This window comes from Hylobates moloch, unplaced genomic scaffold (genome assembly GCF_009828535.3).
Source record: "Hylobates moloch isolate HMO894 unplaced genomic scaffold, HMol_V3 SCAFFOLD_1, whole genome shotgun sequence".
Classification (NCBI taxonomy): Eukaryota; Metazoa; Chordata; class Mammalia; order Primates; family Hylobatidae; genus Hylobates; species Hylobates moloch.
The window spans coordinates 24,434,109-24,448,190 of NW_026652276.1; the positions used below are offsets into that span (position 1 = coordinate 24,434,109).

Genomic DNA, 14,082 nt, shown 5'->3' on the forward strand with positions numbered 1-14,082 from the left:
ATTTATTTATTTTTGAGACTAGGTCATGCTCTTTAACCCAGGCTGGAGTGCAGTGGCACTAACATGGCTCACTACAGCCTCGACCTCCTGTGTTCAAGCAATCCTCCTGTCTCAGCCTCCCATGTAGCTGGAACTACAGGTGTGTACCACCACTCCTGGCTAAGTTTTTTGTTTTTTGTAGAGACTGGGTCTCGCTACATTGCCCAGGCTGGTCTTGAACTTCTAGTCTCAAGGGATTCTCCCATCCCGATCTCTTGAAGTGCTAGGATTATAGACATGAGCTACTGCACCCAGCCTCTCTCATTTTAAAAGTGGGGAGTAGGAGTATCTATCTCACTGCATTGTTGTGCAGCTTAAATGTGTTGATATATGCAAAGACTTAGGAGACTGATTGGTATATAGTAATCTCTATATAAGTGGTTGCTATTATTATTTGCTATTCTGAATGAGAAAACAAAAATCCAGAGGGATAAGGTAACTTGAAAAAGTTCCCAGCTAGTAAATGGTAGAGCTAGGCCTCAAATCCAGGATTAATTAACTCTAAATTCAAGTACTTAATTGTTATACTATTCTGCCTCCCCAGGAGACATAAAAAATATAGAGACATTAGAAAACAAAAAACATCAGAGTCACTGGAGAGAAGTAGGGTAAATCAGAAATACAGGAACAAAAACTTTGTGGCAGAAATCTGGATTTTCCCTTACAGGGTAGCAGACAGAGCTGTGAGTCTACCCATCAACACATTCCCCCTTTCCACTCTTTTAAAAGGCCTACTGGTGGGTTCAGGCCTCTGCTTTCCTCTGTGAAGTTACGAACTTCTGAAAAGATGGAGCCCCTCTTCAACTCCAGAACTTTATTTATGGTTGATCAGAGTCAATAGTGGTCCTGTTCTTCTTGATAGGAATTGGTTTGGGCACGGGCAATAAGATGTGAGAGAAGGCCTTATCCCATGGAGGGGTTTCCATGAAAGGTGTATTCATGTACGAATAGATGAGCTCTCTTTTCTGTTGGATGTTGTGGTATCTGGGTGTCTTGGTCTTTTGGGCTTCTATAACAAAATACCATAAACTAAGTAGCTTATAAACAACGGAAATTTATTTCTCACAGTTCTGGAATTTAGGAAGTCCATGATCAAGTCACTGGCAGATTCGATGTCTGGTGAGAGCCTGCTTCCCGGTTCATAGATGGTGTGTCTCACTGTGTCCTCACATGGTGGAAGGGGCAAGACAGGTCTCTGGGACCTCTTTTTTAAAGGCACTAATCCCAATCATGAAGGTTCCACCCTCATGACCAAATCACTTCCCAAAGGCCCCACCTTTTAATATTATCACATTAGTGGTTAGGTTTCAACATAGAAACTTGGGGGGAACATGAACACTCAGACCATAGCAATGGGTAAGACTATGGTAGTCACGTTTCACCAGTAGGTTAGCTAACCCAAGGATGAGCCCATACATGAGGGTGCTAGAGCAGGAAGACAGAAAGAACCAGGGCCTTGTTGATGTCTGTGAGCTCTGAATTCACCAGCCTCAGAATTGTCCTACCCATAGACTTTTGTTATAGGAGATAATGTTTTCTTAATTGCTCAAGCCAGTTGAGGTGTATTCTGTTACTTGCAGCCTGAACCATCCAAACCAGTTCAACTACAAAATCAAACTCTTGCTATAAGAGGAGAGAAAGAAATAGTGCCATGGTATCTTTAGGTGTGTGCCTAGAGGGGCGGCCCCAGATCTATGGGTTTGTTTCTGAGAGTGAGGATGGGTTGTGGCCCTGCAGGGTTGCCGCTGAAGCTGGTTTCTCATGTTGTGTTGGAAAAGGCCATTCTGGGAGCTGGGTCACAAGCTCCTGGAGAAGCAGAGTTCCCCAGCCCTTTAAACGGAGGAGCTCCCATAACAACCAAACAAGCAGGATTCCAAGTGGGAAGATAACAGTGATCTTGGAGCTTCTTCCTACTCAGATTAGATGCATGAAGGTAATAAAAACCACCCAAAAGAAACTGCAAAAAGAGGCCTTGGGAAGCGCATTCAAGAGGGTGAAAAGGAAGAACAGAAGGAACCCGTGGAAAGAAAATCTTCCAGACCAAATGATGGTCCAAAAATAATGAGACCAAAGTTCAAAAAAGTAATTTAAACCAAATAAGGCAGGGAAAGCCTAGCCAGCAAGGGGCGGGCTCACTCTGCAGGGAGCAGGCGAGCAGAGGGGATGGAGCTGAGCAGAGTTCAGTTTAGGACAGCCCATGGGTCAGAGGGAACTGAGGAATGTGCCCGCTGCCCAGGTCAGCAAGGGGGGCAGCACCAGATGGCATGCCTTCTTACCTCCCCTGCCCCAAGGGGCCTGGAGCATTGCCACCACCCTCACTGGTGACAGGGCTGCTTGAACCCATCTGGGTGGATTTGCCGCCACTGCAACAGAGAGCCTGAGGGACCAGGCAAATGAAGAAAGCCTTACTTGCTCATAGCCAAGCTTCTTTTCAGGTTCTATTTTATATTTTATTGCAACAAAGAATTCCAGGGCCATACTCTGAGCCAGGGATGATGGGTGCTAAGCTCATTAACTGCCTGCTCAGTTTGTGGACTTGTTCCTGCTGAATCTGTAGTCCAGGTACTGCCAGTTTCTTAGTGTCAGAGCCCTCATAGGGTTCATTTGTGCATCCTGCATGTGGATATGTGTGTGCATTTACCCAGATTTTTAAAAAGCTTTCTATTTACCTTTTCTATTTAGCACATACCCTCTTCCATACTTAAAACTCCACACCTTCTACCACAGCTTTTAGAGTGATAGCACTGGGTTACAATACAGGTTTTCACAGGAATTGAGCATTTAAAGAGGTACTAAAGTGAACATGAAGAATTTAAATTCTAGGTAACAGCTCTCAAAAGCTCTGTCTTCTTTGTGCTTTCCCCGATTATGATATCTGATATTTATTCTCATGACAGAGGACAAACTAAACTGTGTATCACAGTCACTGATTGATTCACTCTGCACCACTGGTCCCCAGTGGCATTTGGGGGCAACGTGATGTCTTTTTCTTAACTCAGGGCCCTCTTAGTATCGCCTTGTCCCTCTCTGGAGCACCTATGAATTCTTAGGTCCACTGTTCACCCCGGGCAGGCCATGGAGTGCAAGCAGTGCTGCTGGAGGCTTGCCTCGCTGGTCACTTTCCTGCTCTACTGCTGAAGTTTCCACCCTCACTCAGGCCATACTGAATATGGCTCTGTATGGGGCTCTTCCAAGATGCTCCCAGTCTCCCCTAAGCTGTGTTTCGGAAACAGTGTCGCTGGTCACCTCCTCCAAATATTCTCAGGTTCCTTTCATATCTAGCTGGAAATGTTCACTATGCCTCCTTCTGATCTTGGGGTTCACCTCAGGAGTGGGAAGATTAGGACACGTAAGTCACATCTCTCTGCTGTATTTCTGTCTTTCTCTCCTGCTCACAGCCCCCTTGGGACACAAAGATAGGTCCCCTTTCCACTCTGGTCTTCAGAGTAGGGTGTATATACAACATTCCTTTATTTTCTTCCCACCTGGCAAGTGATTTGCCCGTCCCTATTTCCTGAGACATGAAGGCAAACAGGGTGCAAGGAATGAGAACTTGTTTTCACAGATAAGTGAATATGACTTTTGAAGTGGTTAGAAAAACACAGCAATCACATTAGCATACATAGACCCTTGAGGCTGGCTGGGAGCCCTGTACAAAAAATAAAAATAAAAAATAATAAAGGCTGCTTTCTGGCTGAGAAGGGAAGGGAAGAGTGAGGATTCTCAACAGCATGAGGGTAACAACTCCACAGGTTCTGCAAGTTTTTCTCTCTGAAAAAGAGGACTCTTGACTTTTCCTGCTTTGCTTTTAATTTCAAAACAGCACACACACTTTCATCTCCCACAGGATGTTGCTAGGAGCAATAGCACCAGGGATGAATTTCTTCCCATCACATGAGCAGGATGGCACAATGAAGATGCCCCCGGGAAAGACCCTCCTATTTTTTTCTAATTCAGAAAAAGCAGAATAATAATATGATACACATATCCCCTGCTCATATTTAAAATGTTCACTTTTTGTCACTTAGGCTTCAGATAGTATATCTCACAGTTAAAATTGAAAACCATTTGTTCCTCCTTTCCATCCTAGTTCTTTCTCTCCAACGATGGCCACTGTCAATAATTTGATATATACTATTCCAGTCCATGTTTTTATTAGCTCATTATAGATTTTATATATCAGACAATAGATGGTATTGCTTTGTAGTTTTAAAATTTTGGCTGAATAATACACTGCATGAATTGTTTTGCAATTTGTTTTCAGTAAACAATATGTTTTTGAACTGTATATTTTCATGCATATAGATACAATCCCTTCTTTTTTTTTTTTTTTTCTTAGATGGAGCCTCACTCCATCTCCCAGGCTGGAGTGCAATGGTATGATCTTAGCTCACTGCAACCTCTGCCTCCCAGGTTCAAGCAATTCTCCTACCTCAACCTCCTGAGTAGCTGGGACTATAGGCACACGTCACCATGCCAGGCTAATTTTTGTATTTTTAGTAGAGACAGGGTTTCACCATGTTGGCTAGGCTGGTCTTGAACTTCTGGCCTCAGGTGATCCTCCCACCTTGGTGTCCCAGAGTGCTGGGATTACAGGCATGAGCCACCACACCTGGCCAGTCCCTTCGTTTTAAACTGCATTCAAGCACTCAACTTGTGAATACAAATATCTATTAATTCCTCACTAAAAAATATTCATCGTTTCTCAATCTTTTCTCCCAGCATTTTATTTTTAATAATAGGAACAATTGGCTCTACCTAATACTTCAATTTCAGCCCAAAACTGGCCAGAAGACATCATTGCCTTAGAGCAGCCTGTCTTCCAGTTGACACTGAACTGCTGTCGACCGGCAGATAGTTGAGAGTCCACATGTGCCCCCAAATAGTTGCAGACTGTGTGTGCTGGGCCTGATTCTGTTATCTTCTCTGGAAAATGGGATCGTAACTGTTTCTATCTCCTTGGGCCGTATGAGGGATTGGTGGTGCAGAGCATGTACCACAGTGTCAAGTAGACAGTAAGTCCCCTGTTCATGCTAATACATACAGTATTTAATGCCTGGTATAGACCTAGACCCCAGCTCCTGACTCCCTGGCCAATTGTTTTTCAAAGACACTCCCTGCCTGTGTTACCACTGTTGGTAAGACTATGTCTCAAAGAGTTAATCATCTGCAAGACAGAAATCTAACCACAAGAGGCAGAGGCAGTAGGCTGTAGAGTTAAGTGGCAGGCTCACAACCCCAAGTGCTGTCAGTACTCACAGCTTCTGCTTGCCAGCAGCTGTCTGTACTCTGGATTGTTTTGAGCGTGTCTTTGCAGGGCTTGCTTGTGCCTGCCAAGTTCAGCTGCCTGCAGAAGCACAGCTCAGAGCCGTCCCTATAGGCCTATTCCTTGCACAGGTCCCGCCAATCAGAGCTCTGTTACCAGGCAGAGCCTCTCTCTCCAGCTCTGGTCACTGTCAGCCTAGCTGTCCAGGCACCCTTTTGCAATTTTCGTTTGAATTGATTTTTTTAAAAGCACCTGATATACACTTTTCTTCTTATTCTTCTCCTTCTAGTCCTCTATTCAAGGCCCTACCACAGAGACACGCAGGAACGGAACTCAGAATCACAAACAAAGAAACTTCGATCCAGGAAAGAAAATGATCTTAAAAAGACCCTCGTTTCATGCTGGCCAATGCTGAGAAAATCTGCTCTGGAGGATATTTGGAGACACTGATTAACAGGTAGTGTCATCACCACATATTTAACTTCCCCCTCTTTTTCCTCTGCTTCTAGGAGTAGAGAAACCAACAAAACCAACGGGGGAGAGATGGTAAATTTCAAGCAATCTGTCCCCCACCCCACCACTATTCACACCTTTCACAAGGGCCCAGCCACAAAGCCAGTGCAACATGACACCAATCATCAGCAGAGTGGAGCTGACAGACCCTGCCTTTCCTCTCTTATGGCATATTTGCTCTTCTTCTCTCTTCCCCACTCCTCTCTGATAAGAGAAAGGACGAAAGCAAGGCAAGCGCATTCCTGAGCGGGAGCTGCAAGCGCCCAGGCTCATGACTACTGCGGAGCACACTGGAAGGGGAGAAAAGGAGGGGGGAAGATTGAGGGACCAACATGGCGGGATAAAATGCTGTGGATGGAAGGGCAAGTTCTCCTTGGGTAGGAAGTATGAGGGGTCAGGGAGTTTGGGATGCCAAAGAACAGGAGAAGATCGAAAGTTTAATAAGCAACCTTGACCTATCCTATGGCACATCCTAAAATGTTAGAAGAGATGTGAGTACAGGTTGGAATACCGGTATACCCATGCTGTTTTGAATTCAGTAATGCTTTGTTGCTGAAACATGCCCCACAGCTTTCTAAGCGTTACACTTACTTATACTGGATTTTTAAAGCAGTTTTATAAGAACATATGTAAGTAGATCAGTACCATTAAAATGGGGTTAATTTTTTTTCCAAGTCACAATGGTGTAGGGCAGGTTGTGGTGGGAGGATTAATTATCTAGAAATCTGGCTAAAGCTAATTATTAAACTGTTATTGCTAAAAGAAAGGGGGAATTAGGCAGAAAGCCAGTCTACCTTGCTTCAAATGGATTTTCTCTAGAGATCTGATCCTCTCAGTCTCTTCCTTAACCTCTCCTTTTCTTCCCCCTTTCTAGATGGTTGTCCCAGTGGAGGGGGATTCTTAGTGTTATGTAGATAGCAAGCACGATGCAAAAGTGTTGAAGCAGGACTGTAAGGAATAATTGAAACACCTGGTGAGTTCTAATTTTATTTTTGAAGAACATAGCTTCAAAACAGGTGTAAAATACAAGCCATGGCCCTAAAAGCCAGGGTCTAAAATAAATGAGTTAAAAAATATCAGGATTCCTGTATCTGAAAGTTTTGCAACTCCTCCCCCTACCCCAAACAAAAAGAATCCTTTTAGGAATAAATATTTCATGTGTTAAAGTGACATTTTTTATATTAGGAATTTTTAAAGGTTCCTAATAATCTTTTTCTTAGTCTAAATTCAGGCAAACTTAATACTTTTGATTTTAAAAAGTAAACAGCAGTAAGATCTCATTTTTAGAAAGTTATGCCTATCAGTATACATTGAGAGATCACAGGAACAATTCTTACATAAAAGTCACAAGGGTGGTCTTAATGATGGAATACTAGCGTGATTTTTTAAACTTTTCTGTACTTTTCGTTTGAATAATTTTAAAAACAAAACTATATATTGTTTTCTACAGATAGAACATAAATTTTTTTAAAGGAAAAGAGATTAGGCAATCAGTCACTTGAGAAGTAACTGAATGCCAAATATTAGGTTGGTGCAAAAGTAATGGTGTTTTTTGCCATTGAAAGGAATGGCAAAAATCGCAAATTACTTTTGCACCAAACTAATACTTTTTCCTGTAGATTTCATGAGGTTTTCTCTGTGTGTGTGTGTGTGTATGTGTGGGTGTGTATGTGTGGGTGTGTGTGAGAGAGAGAGAGATAGGGAGAGAGAGAGAAAGAGAGTAGCAGTGCCTCAGTGCATCTATTCCCAGGAGACATTTTGTGATATCTGAGTTCCAAGGAATGAGGACCAGACAAAGGGGGCAAAAGCAGTAAGAGGAAAAATGGGGATCAGGAAAACTGGCCACGACTCAGCAAAAACACGGTGACATTTTCAGAAACCCAAAGCCTCAGACATTACAAAGTCACCCATATCCCTTGGTTCTGAAGAGAGTTGTCCTGGCCCTCCCCATTTCAGGTGGGCTCCAGCCTAGACTGGTTAAGCATTGAGAGCGAGGAGTGAGGAGGCAGGTGGGTGGATTGTCTCTCAAGGTGCAAGGAGGGAACAAGTACCCTGTCTGTGGCTGATTGAACTGGGGAGGACCAGAGGCCGGAAGGTATTCTCAATAGCCAGTATTTCTCAGAAACACAGCGGAAGTCTCCCAGACAAAGCAGACAGGTTGGCATTCCTTTCCTGAAAGTTAGTAAGAGCGAAAGGAGTGAGGCAGGCCTAGCCAACATACCAGGGACAGTGGTGAAATTTTGAGAATCTGGAGGGTCTGCCAGCTGTGCTTCCCACAGCAGCTTTCAGTGCCTGCCCCTGAAAAGCTGGCATACACCTGGCTGCCAAACCATAAAGGGACATACCTAGAGTGAAGGACCGACTGCCCTTAAATTCACTGCCTTGTGCCAGCTCCTAAGTTACTATAGGGATCTGTGTGGGTCTCGCCCGTCTGCATGGGTCCTGGGACCCTTCAGAAATCTATTCTTGTGCTTGGCATCCCATCTTATCTTCTCCCTGCTCTGCTGTTAGGTGATGGGTGAACCTATCAACACCCTATCTCATGTCACCAAGTGTTCAGCTTCAAAACTGAAATCCAGTTCCTACTAGATCCCTAGCCCTCCTCTTTTACTTCAATTTCTCATAGCCTACAAAGAAAAGAAGAACAAAACACATACGAACAAAAGATCAATAAAAAAACAGAGGAGAGATTTCCTGGCATTGGGCTGGGGGCACAGTAGGAAATTCTAGCCACACAAACGACGCTCCATGGCCAGAGAGTTATGCATCATGACCCGTGGGTTGAGCGACCCTAATGCAATACCAGGGTGTTAAAGGGCTCTTGCCCTCTGGTAGGTCAGTTCTTAGCTGTAATATAATTTTGCGGATGAAAAATTCCAGAGAGCAGTGACTTGCTCTGTGTTACACAGTGAGGCATAAGGGCCTAGTCCTAATTATTTGACATCCTGAGACCTCTCCTTTATTGTCTGAAGTGGCTTAGCTGAGATGAATATCCAGTTATTACAGCGGAAAGCCAGGCCAGCAGACTTCATTGTCCTCAATTCTGTCTCAGTTACACTAAGCTTTCCTACCCCATTACCTGAGTTTTGAGATGTAAAGTGGAAAGACACATTTGGTTGACACTGTACCAAGACAGAAGGTAGAAATTCGTCATGCGTGTGCCTCCCAGGTCTCAGGGTGCTGATCTGTTTTCCTCTCGGCCCAGGCTCATCTTCAGGGCCACTTTCTCTTTCTTTCTTATACATCAAATATCAACCCAGCCCCTTTGTATATCTCAGTAGCGATTTAGTGGACACTCTGGCTGACTGATTTTGTTCCATTACAAAATGAGTTTCCTGCCAGGATAGGGGGGGAGATTATATAGACAGACATACATTTACAAAAACAAAAGGAATGTGGAAGGGTGATATGGGGGCACTTTCAAGATGGCAGGACTTGCCTCCAGGCCATGGCAGCTTCGGCCCACAGCCCAGAGAGGCCATTCATATGCTGTGAAAGTAAAGGCATTACCTCGTCTCCTTGTCACCACCTGAGTGATCCATGAATGGGTGTTCTCTCCTCACTACAGGTGAACTTGGTCAGGACAAGAAGCTCCAAAAGCTTACTCGAATTCTTTGTTGGTGCTACCCTACTTTACTCGGTAGTATTATATAAAGCTGTTTGGCCAGGCCCTTGCTTCATACATTCCATGTCGCTGAACAAGAACTCAAATTCTGGTTAGCTGCCACCCCTCCCAAGTCAATTTTATTTGATGTGCAGTTATGTGCTGAAATATACTGTGTCCTGTAGGAATGAGCAAGGTGAGGGAAGGAGATGCAGAAAGAATCCAGTTGCACACTTTGGATCAGATTTGTGCAGGAGTTATATGGATGAACTGACATGCCCCAAACTAGATGAAGAAATCCACCTCTAAAACTCAGCCAAGAGCCTGTTTATAGAGGGCTTCATTGTTTATAATTTCCATGTCAGTGCTTCTCAAATGCTCACTACCTCTCTGTTGTTTTGGCCTTACTAAATTGGGGTGAGCTGTGTGGTTCTTGCCCCTGATTTATCAATGTGAAAAGGGAGTCTTTAGGGATTTGACCATAGACAAGTTCCCAGGGGAGTGAGGGGGTGGAGGTAGAGTAAGCATCCTGCTTTTCCAGCCTCTTTCCTCTTGACTCAACTGCCTTAAAACAAGGTGTCTCCAGAAACCACGGTCACCTCCTCTTTGTGAGACAAATATGAATCTCTCTTGGTCTATTACTCCCAAAGAAGGCAGAATATAAAAAGACATGTCTTCTGCCTTGCCAGATGGCTTCGGGGTAAAATTCTTCCCCAAACCAAGTGTTAGAGTCCAGTCAACTGTTTTAGGGAGGGCAAGAAGTAACATGGAGAAGTATTTAATCCTCTTTCTTCCCCAAAATTCCATGACATCCAAGCTTGTGGTGAGCAGGCCCTGCCAAGGCAGACAAGATCATTGAGCTGAAATCAAGAGAATGGGTCCTTGGCAGAGCAGAGCCTTATAAGGATGAAGATTGGATGCTGGGGAAATCCTACCAGCCCTTGGCAGTCCGAAGGTCTGAGGTTCCAGACTGGACTCTCTCATTTTCCATACCTCCCGAGGAGCTGGCTGCATAAGGCATGAAATAAGCTGAAGAATCATGAGCACCATCCAACCCATCTGGGAACCCACAGTGGAAAATTATGGGAGTAATATGTTGGGACAGCCCTGGCTTCTTAAGACCAATGCATATTTTTGTGCTTTTCTGCATACTTTGTACAACTTTTTATTTTGAAAAAAATGAACAGGTAGCATGAAGAATGACTACTAATTCTTCAAATGCTTTGGAGAAGCCAGAGCTTGAGGAAGCCAATGAAAGGGAGGATGAGGGTAACCAAGGAAAATCGCTCTCAGGAGAAGCATGAAGGAGCAGCACATTGGGTCTCAAACCCTGTTATGTTGAATGCTTGGGCATTTTGTGCTGGGTTTTTGAGATAGCATTAGGATTTTTGAATGAATTCATGGGACACGATTTATGTTCCTACTTTACACCAAACACTAGAAAGGTAAAAATAAAAAATGAATAAGGGGTGGCTTTTTCACTTAAGAAATGTTTTGCTTGAGAAATCAAAGCTTTGAAAGCACAGAGACTTCTATTTAGATGTTTGTTTTAACTGCTTTTTTTTTTTTTCCGTGCTCTTCCTTACTCTTTTTCCTCTCTTCTCTCTTCCTCTCGTCTTTTCTGCACAGTTCTGAGTCTTTTAAACAAGAGACAGTCCAAGTCATTGTGATTTAACAGATATCGAAGGAGCAGCACCCTTATCTAAAGAGACACATCTGCACACCAGACCCTCAATGCAGGACAGTATGAATGGGCTATATGGAGCATTTGGGAAATCTCTTAGCAGAGGCTGATTCTAGAGGCATTCACTCTGGGTTGTATCTGAGAACACTGACTTTGCTTCAGGAGCCTCAAAACTTCATATTGGGACATGCAGGAGAGCAAATCAGAGCAAAGATGTCAGAGACTTTCCTGCCTCATCCTGTCCAGGAAAGAGCAAAAGGTCTGAGAGCCTGGCTAAGCACATGTGGGCTCCATGGACCCTAGATTCTGCAGCGCGCTATTCTTGACTCCCACACCCCTATTCCAGGTTCTACCCCCAACCCAAGTGGCCACTCCTCAGTTTCCCCATTTCTTTTTTCTCTCTCTGCCTCTCAAGCACCCATCTCTTTCAGATGCTCTGTTCTCCCCTCCCTTTTACAAATTCTTTCTCAGAGACCTCATCCATTCCCATGGCTTTGATTGTCACCCATAGTACATGTTGTCTCTCAAATTGGAACCTCTCTCCTGGGTTCCAACCCTAATTGATTATTGGGTGTTGCAACTGAGTCTCCTTCTCAAATAAGACACACAGTCTCAAACTCTTGACCTGTTTCCTCTCTGGTATCTCCCATCTTAATACATGTCACCAAGATGTAACCAGTCTCCCATGCTAGAAATCTGGTAACATCCTGGACTCTGTCCCTTTTATCGCCCTCCTTAAGAGTCACTAATACTATTGATCATGGTTTCTAAATCTCAATAGAAATCAGCATCTTGGCTTTCTCACCTGTTTCTTCCATTCTTCAGGCCTGTTCATTTCTGTCTGCAACCATAACTCCTAACCATCAAGTGATCCTCACACCATGAGATTGTGAATGAATTCCTTCACCTGTCTGTGGTATTTCTTCATCTAAAACAGGAGGACATTGAACTAAATCTCTGAGAACGTTTCTAGCTCTGACATTCTTTAATTGGTTAGCTTGCATATATCACAGGCCGTAAAGAAAAAAAACTGAGTTTTCTCTCCTTTCATTTATTCCTTGCTTCCCAATAACTTTTTAAATTCTTCTTTCTCCATTTTGCTTTTGATTGAAATGTGGCAGCCCAAGACCCAAGCAAGGATAGGATTTCCCAGACATTCCCAAGGGAGAAAATGCCATGTCCTTTCCTTCTGGTGTCACATCAGGTAAGGAGGTTGCCTGGGGGTAGGGCTTAAACAGAGTGGGTGTTGTTCTCATTGTTATAGACACTGTTACTGTTTCCAGGGCACTGCTCCATGGCTATGCAGAGGCAGACACTCAGGTGGAAAGTTATAAGACAATTTCCCCCTGTAAAGTAATCAGAGGGCACATATGACCATCTTGTTGCCACTTCACCCCACCACTGTCTCTTCAGCTAAGACACCAGTTTAATGAGGTAGTTCCTGAGGCTTGGAGTTTCCCTAAAGACCACGTCTCCTTTGGTGTTGATCGAGAAGCTCCATTGAGGGCACCAAGGGGTGTGGTGAGATAGTACCCTGGGGAACTCACCATAGTCTTTGAAATAACACTGCCTTCTGTAAGCGTGAGGAGTCACCATTCTTTCTGACTTCCCACTGGCTGAGAGGTGATAGGGAAGAGCTAAGACTTCCATTCTCCAGTCTCCTGAAGTTGGTGTTTTGCCTCATATTGTGCGGGAAGTGGGCAGTTTGTCTTAAATGTCTCCCATCACTTTTCTTTGTACTAAAAAGATCATTGAGAAATGGCTTTTTTTTTTCTTTTATACACATCATCTTCCTAGAATCTGAAGGCTGCTAGAGAAGGGAGAGAAACATGCAAGTGAGTCTCATGCTGATTGTTGTTGAAATATCTGGAAAGAAACTGGCAAAGACTATCCAAGGGATGCTAAGACATGTCCGAACTTATAAAACAGTAGAACCCGAAAAGGAATTTGAAATTGTCTATACTCTCCTCAGCCACACCCTACCATTTTACAGGTATGAAAAATAATATTTTCAGCAAATTTGTGATAGATACAAAGTATCTGAATTCCCAAACCTGTGTACTTTCCATTACCATCTGTTTCCTAATTGTGTGTGGATTTCCTTGTTCTCCAGAGCCAAGGAGCATCAATATTTGGTTTCAGAAATGCTGCTAAATCCTGAATAAACAGGAGTGAACAAGCAAGGTAGCATTCAAGGTCTCTTACTCCTAAACCCAGTTGCAATACTTGTATTAAACCCCGGGCTCCAAGCTGCTTCAGTGCTATTTAACTTTTTCTTTACAAAGAGAGGAGAAAATGTGGGGGTATCAGACATATCCCACCCTTCCAAGGCCCCGTGCAGACTCTTAAAAGATGAGAGGGGTTTTGTTTGTGCATATGGATCAAAGACTTTCCTGAATTTTGGTCAGCAGGGTTTGTTTTAGATCTGTGAAGTGTGGAAGAGGTCTCAGTTGAGTGATGTCATGGAGGGCTGGGAAGATCCCTTTCCTCACGCAGAATCACTGTTGAGGTGCTTTCAACCATTAGAATTCCGCTAAGGTAAAATACTGGGAAATAGTACAGGTTAGGAGTCATTGTACCTAGTTTCCAAGCCTGGTTCTGCTCCTGTAATTTATAACTTCATCCATATGTTCATTCAATTAGGAAACAAAACAGTCATTGAATATGTCTTGTACTATTATAGGTGCTGAGTATTCAGTGTGAAATAATGCAATATTTTTATTGATCTTATATTGTGGTGGGGAAAGCAGTGAGTCACACATACATATGTAATATAATAATACCAGTGTTATGAAGGAAGCAAAAATCAAATAAGGCAGTAGAAAGTACCAGACAAGGAGATGTGTTTGTGTAGGGATGTGTTATAGTGCTTTAAAATAGGTCCACAAACTCTTTCACCCTCTCTTCAAAAGGTGCAGCCTAAGCTACCTCCCCTTGAGTGTGGGCTTGGCTTAGTGACTTCTTCTACCAAATAGA

The 14,082-nt window shown here is 43.5% G+C and overlaps 1 long non-coding RNA gene across 2 annotated transcripts; it reads left to right on the plus strand.

The window, feature by feature from the left end:
• Positions 1–5,600: 5,600 nt before the first annotated feature.
• LOC116810317 (uncharacterized) lies at positions 5,601–13,391 on the plus strand. Of its 2 annotated transcripts, XR_009213477.1 has the most exons (4): positions 5,601–5,762; positions 6,693–6,791; positions 12,228–12,310; positions 12,904–13,391. It is a non-coding gene; the product is annotated as an uncharacterized LOC116810317 (long non-coding RNA). The 2 variants fall into 2 exon arrangements; XR_004370266.2 differs by lacking the exon at positions 6,693–6,791.
• Positions 13,392–14,082: the final 691 nt, after the last annotated feature.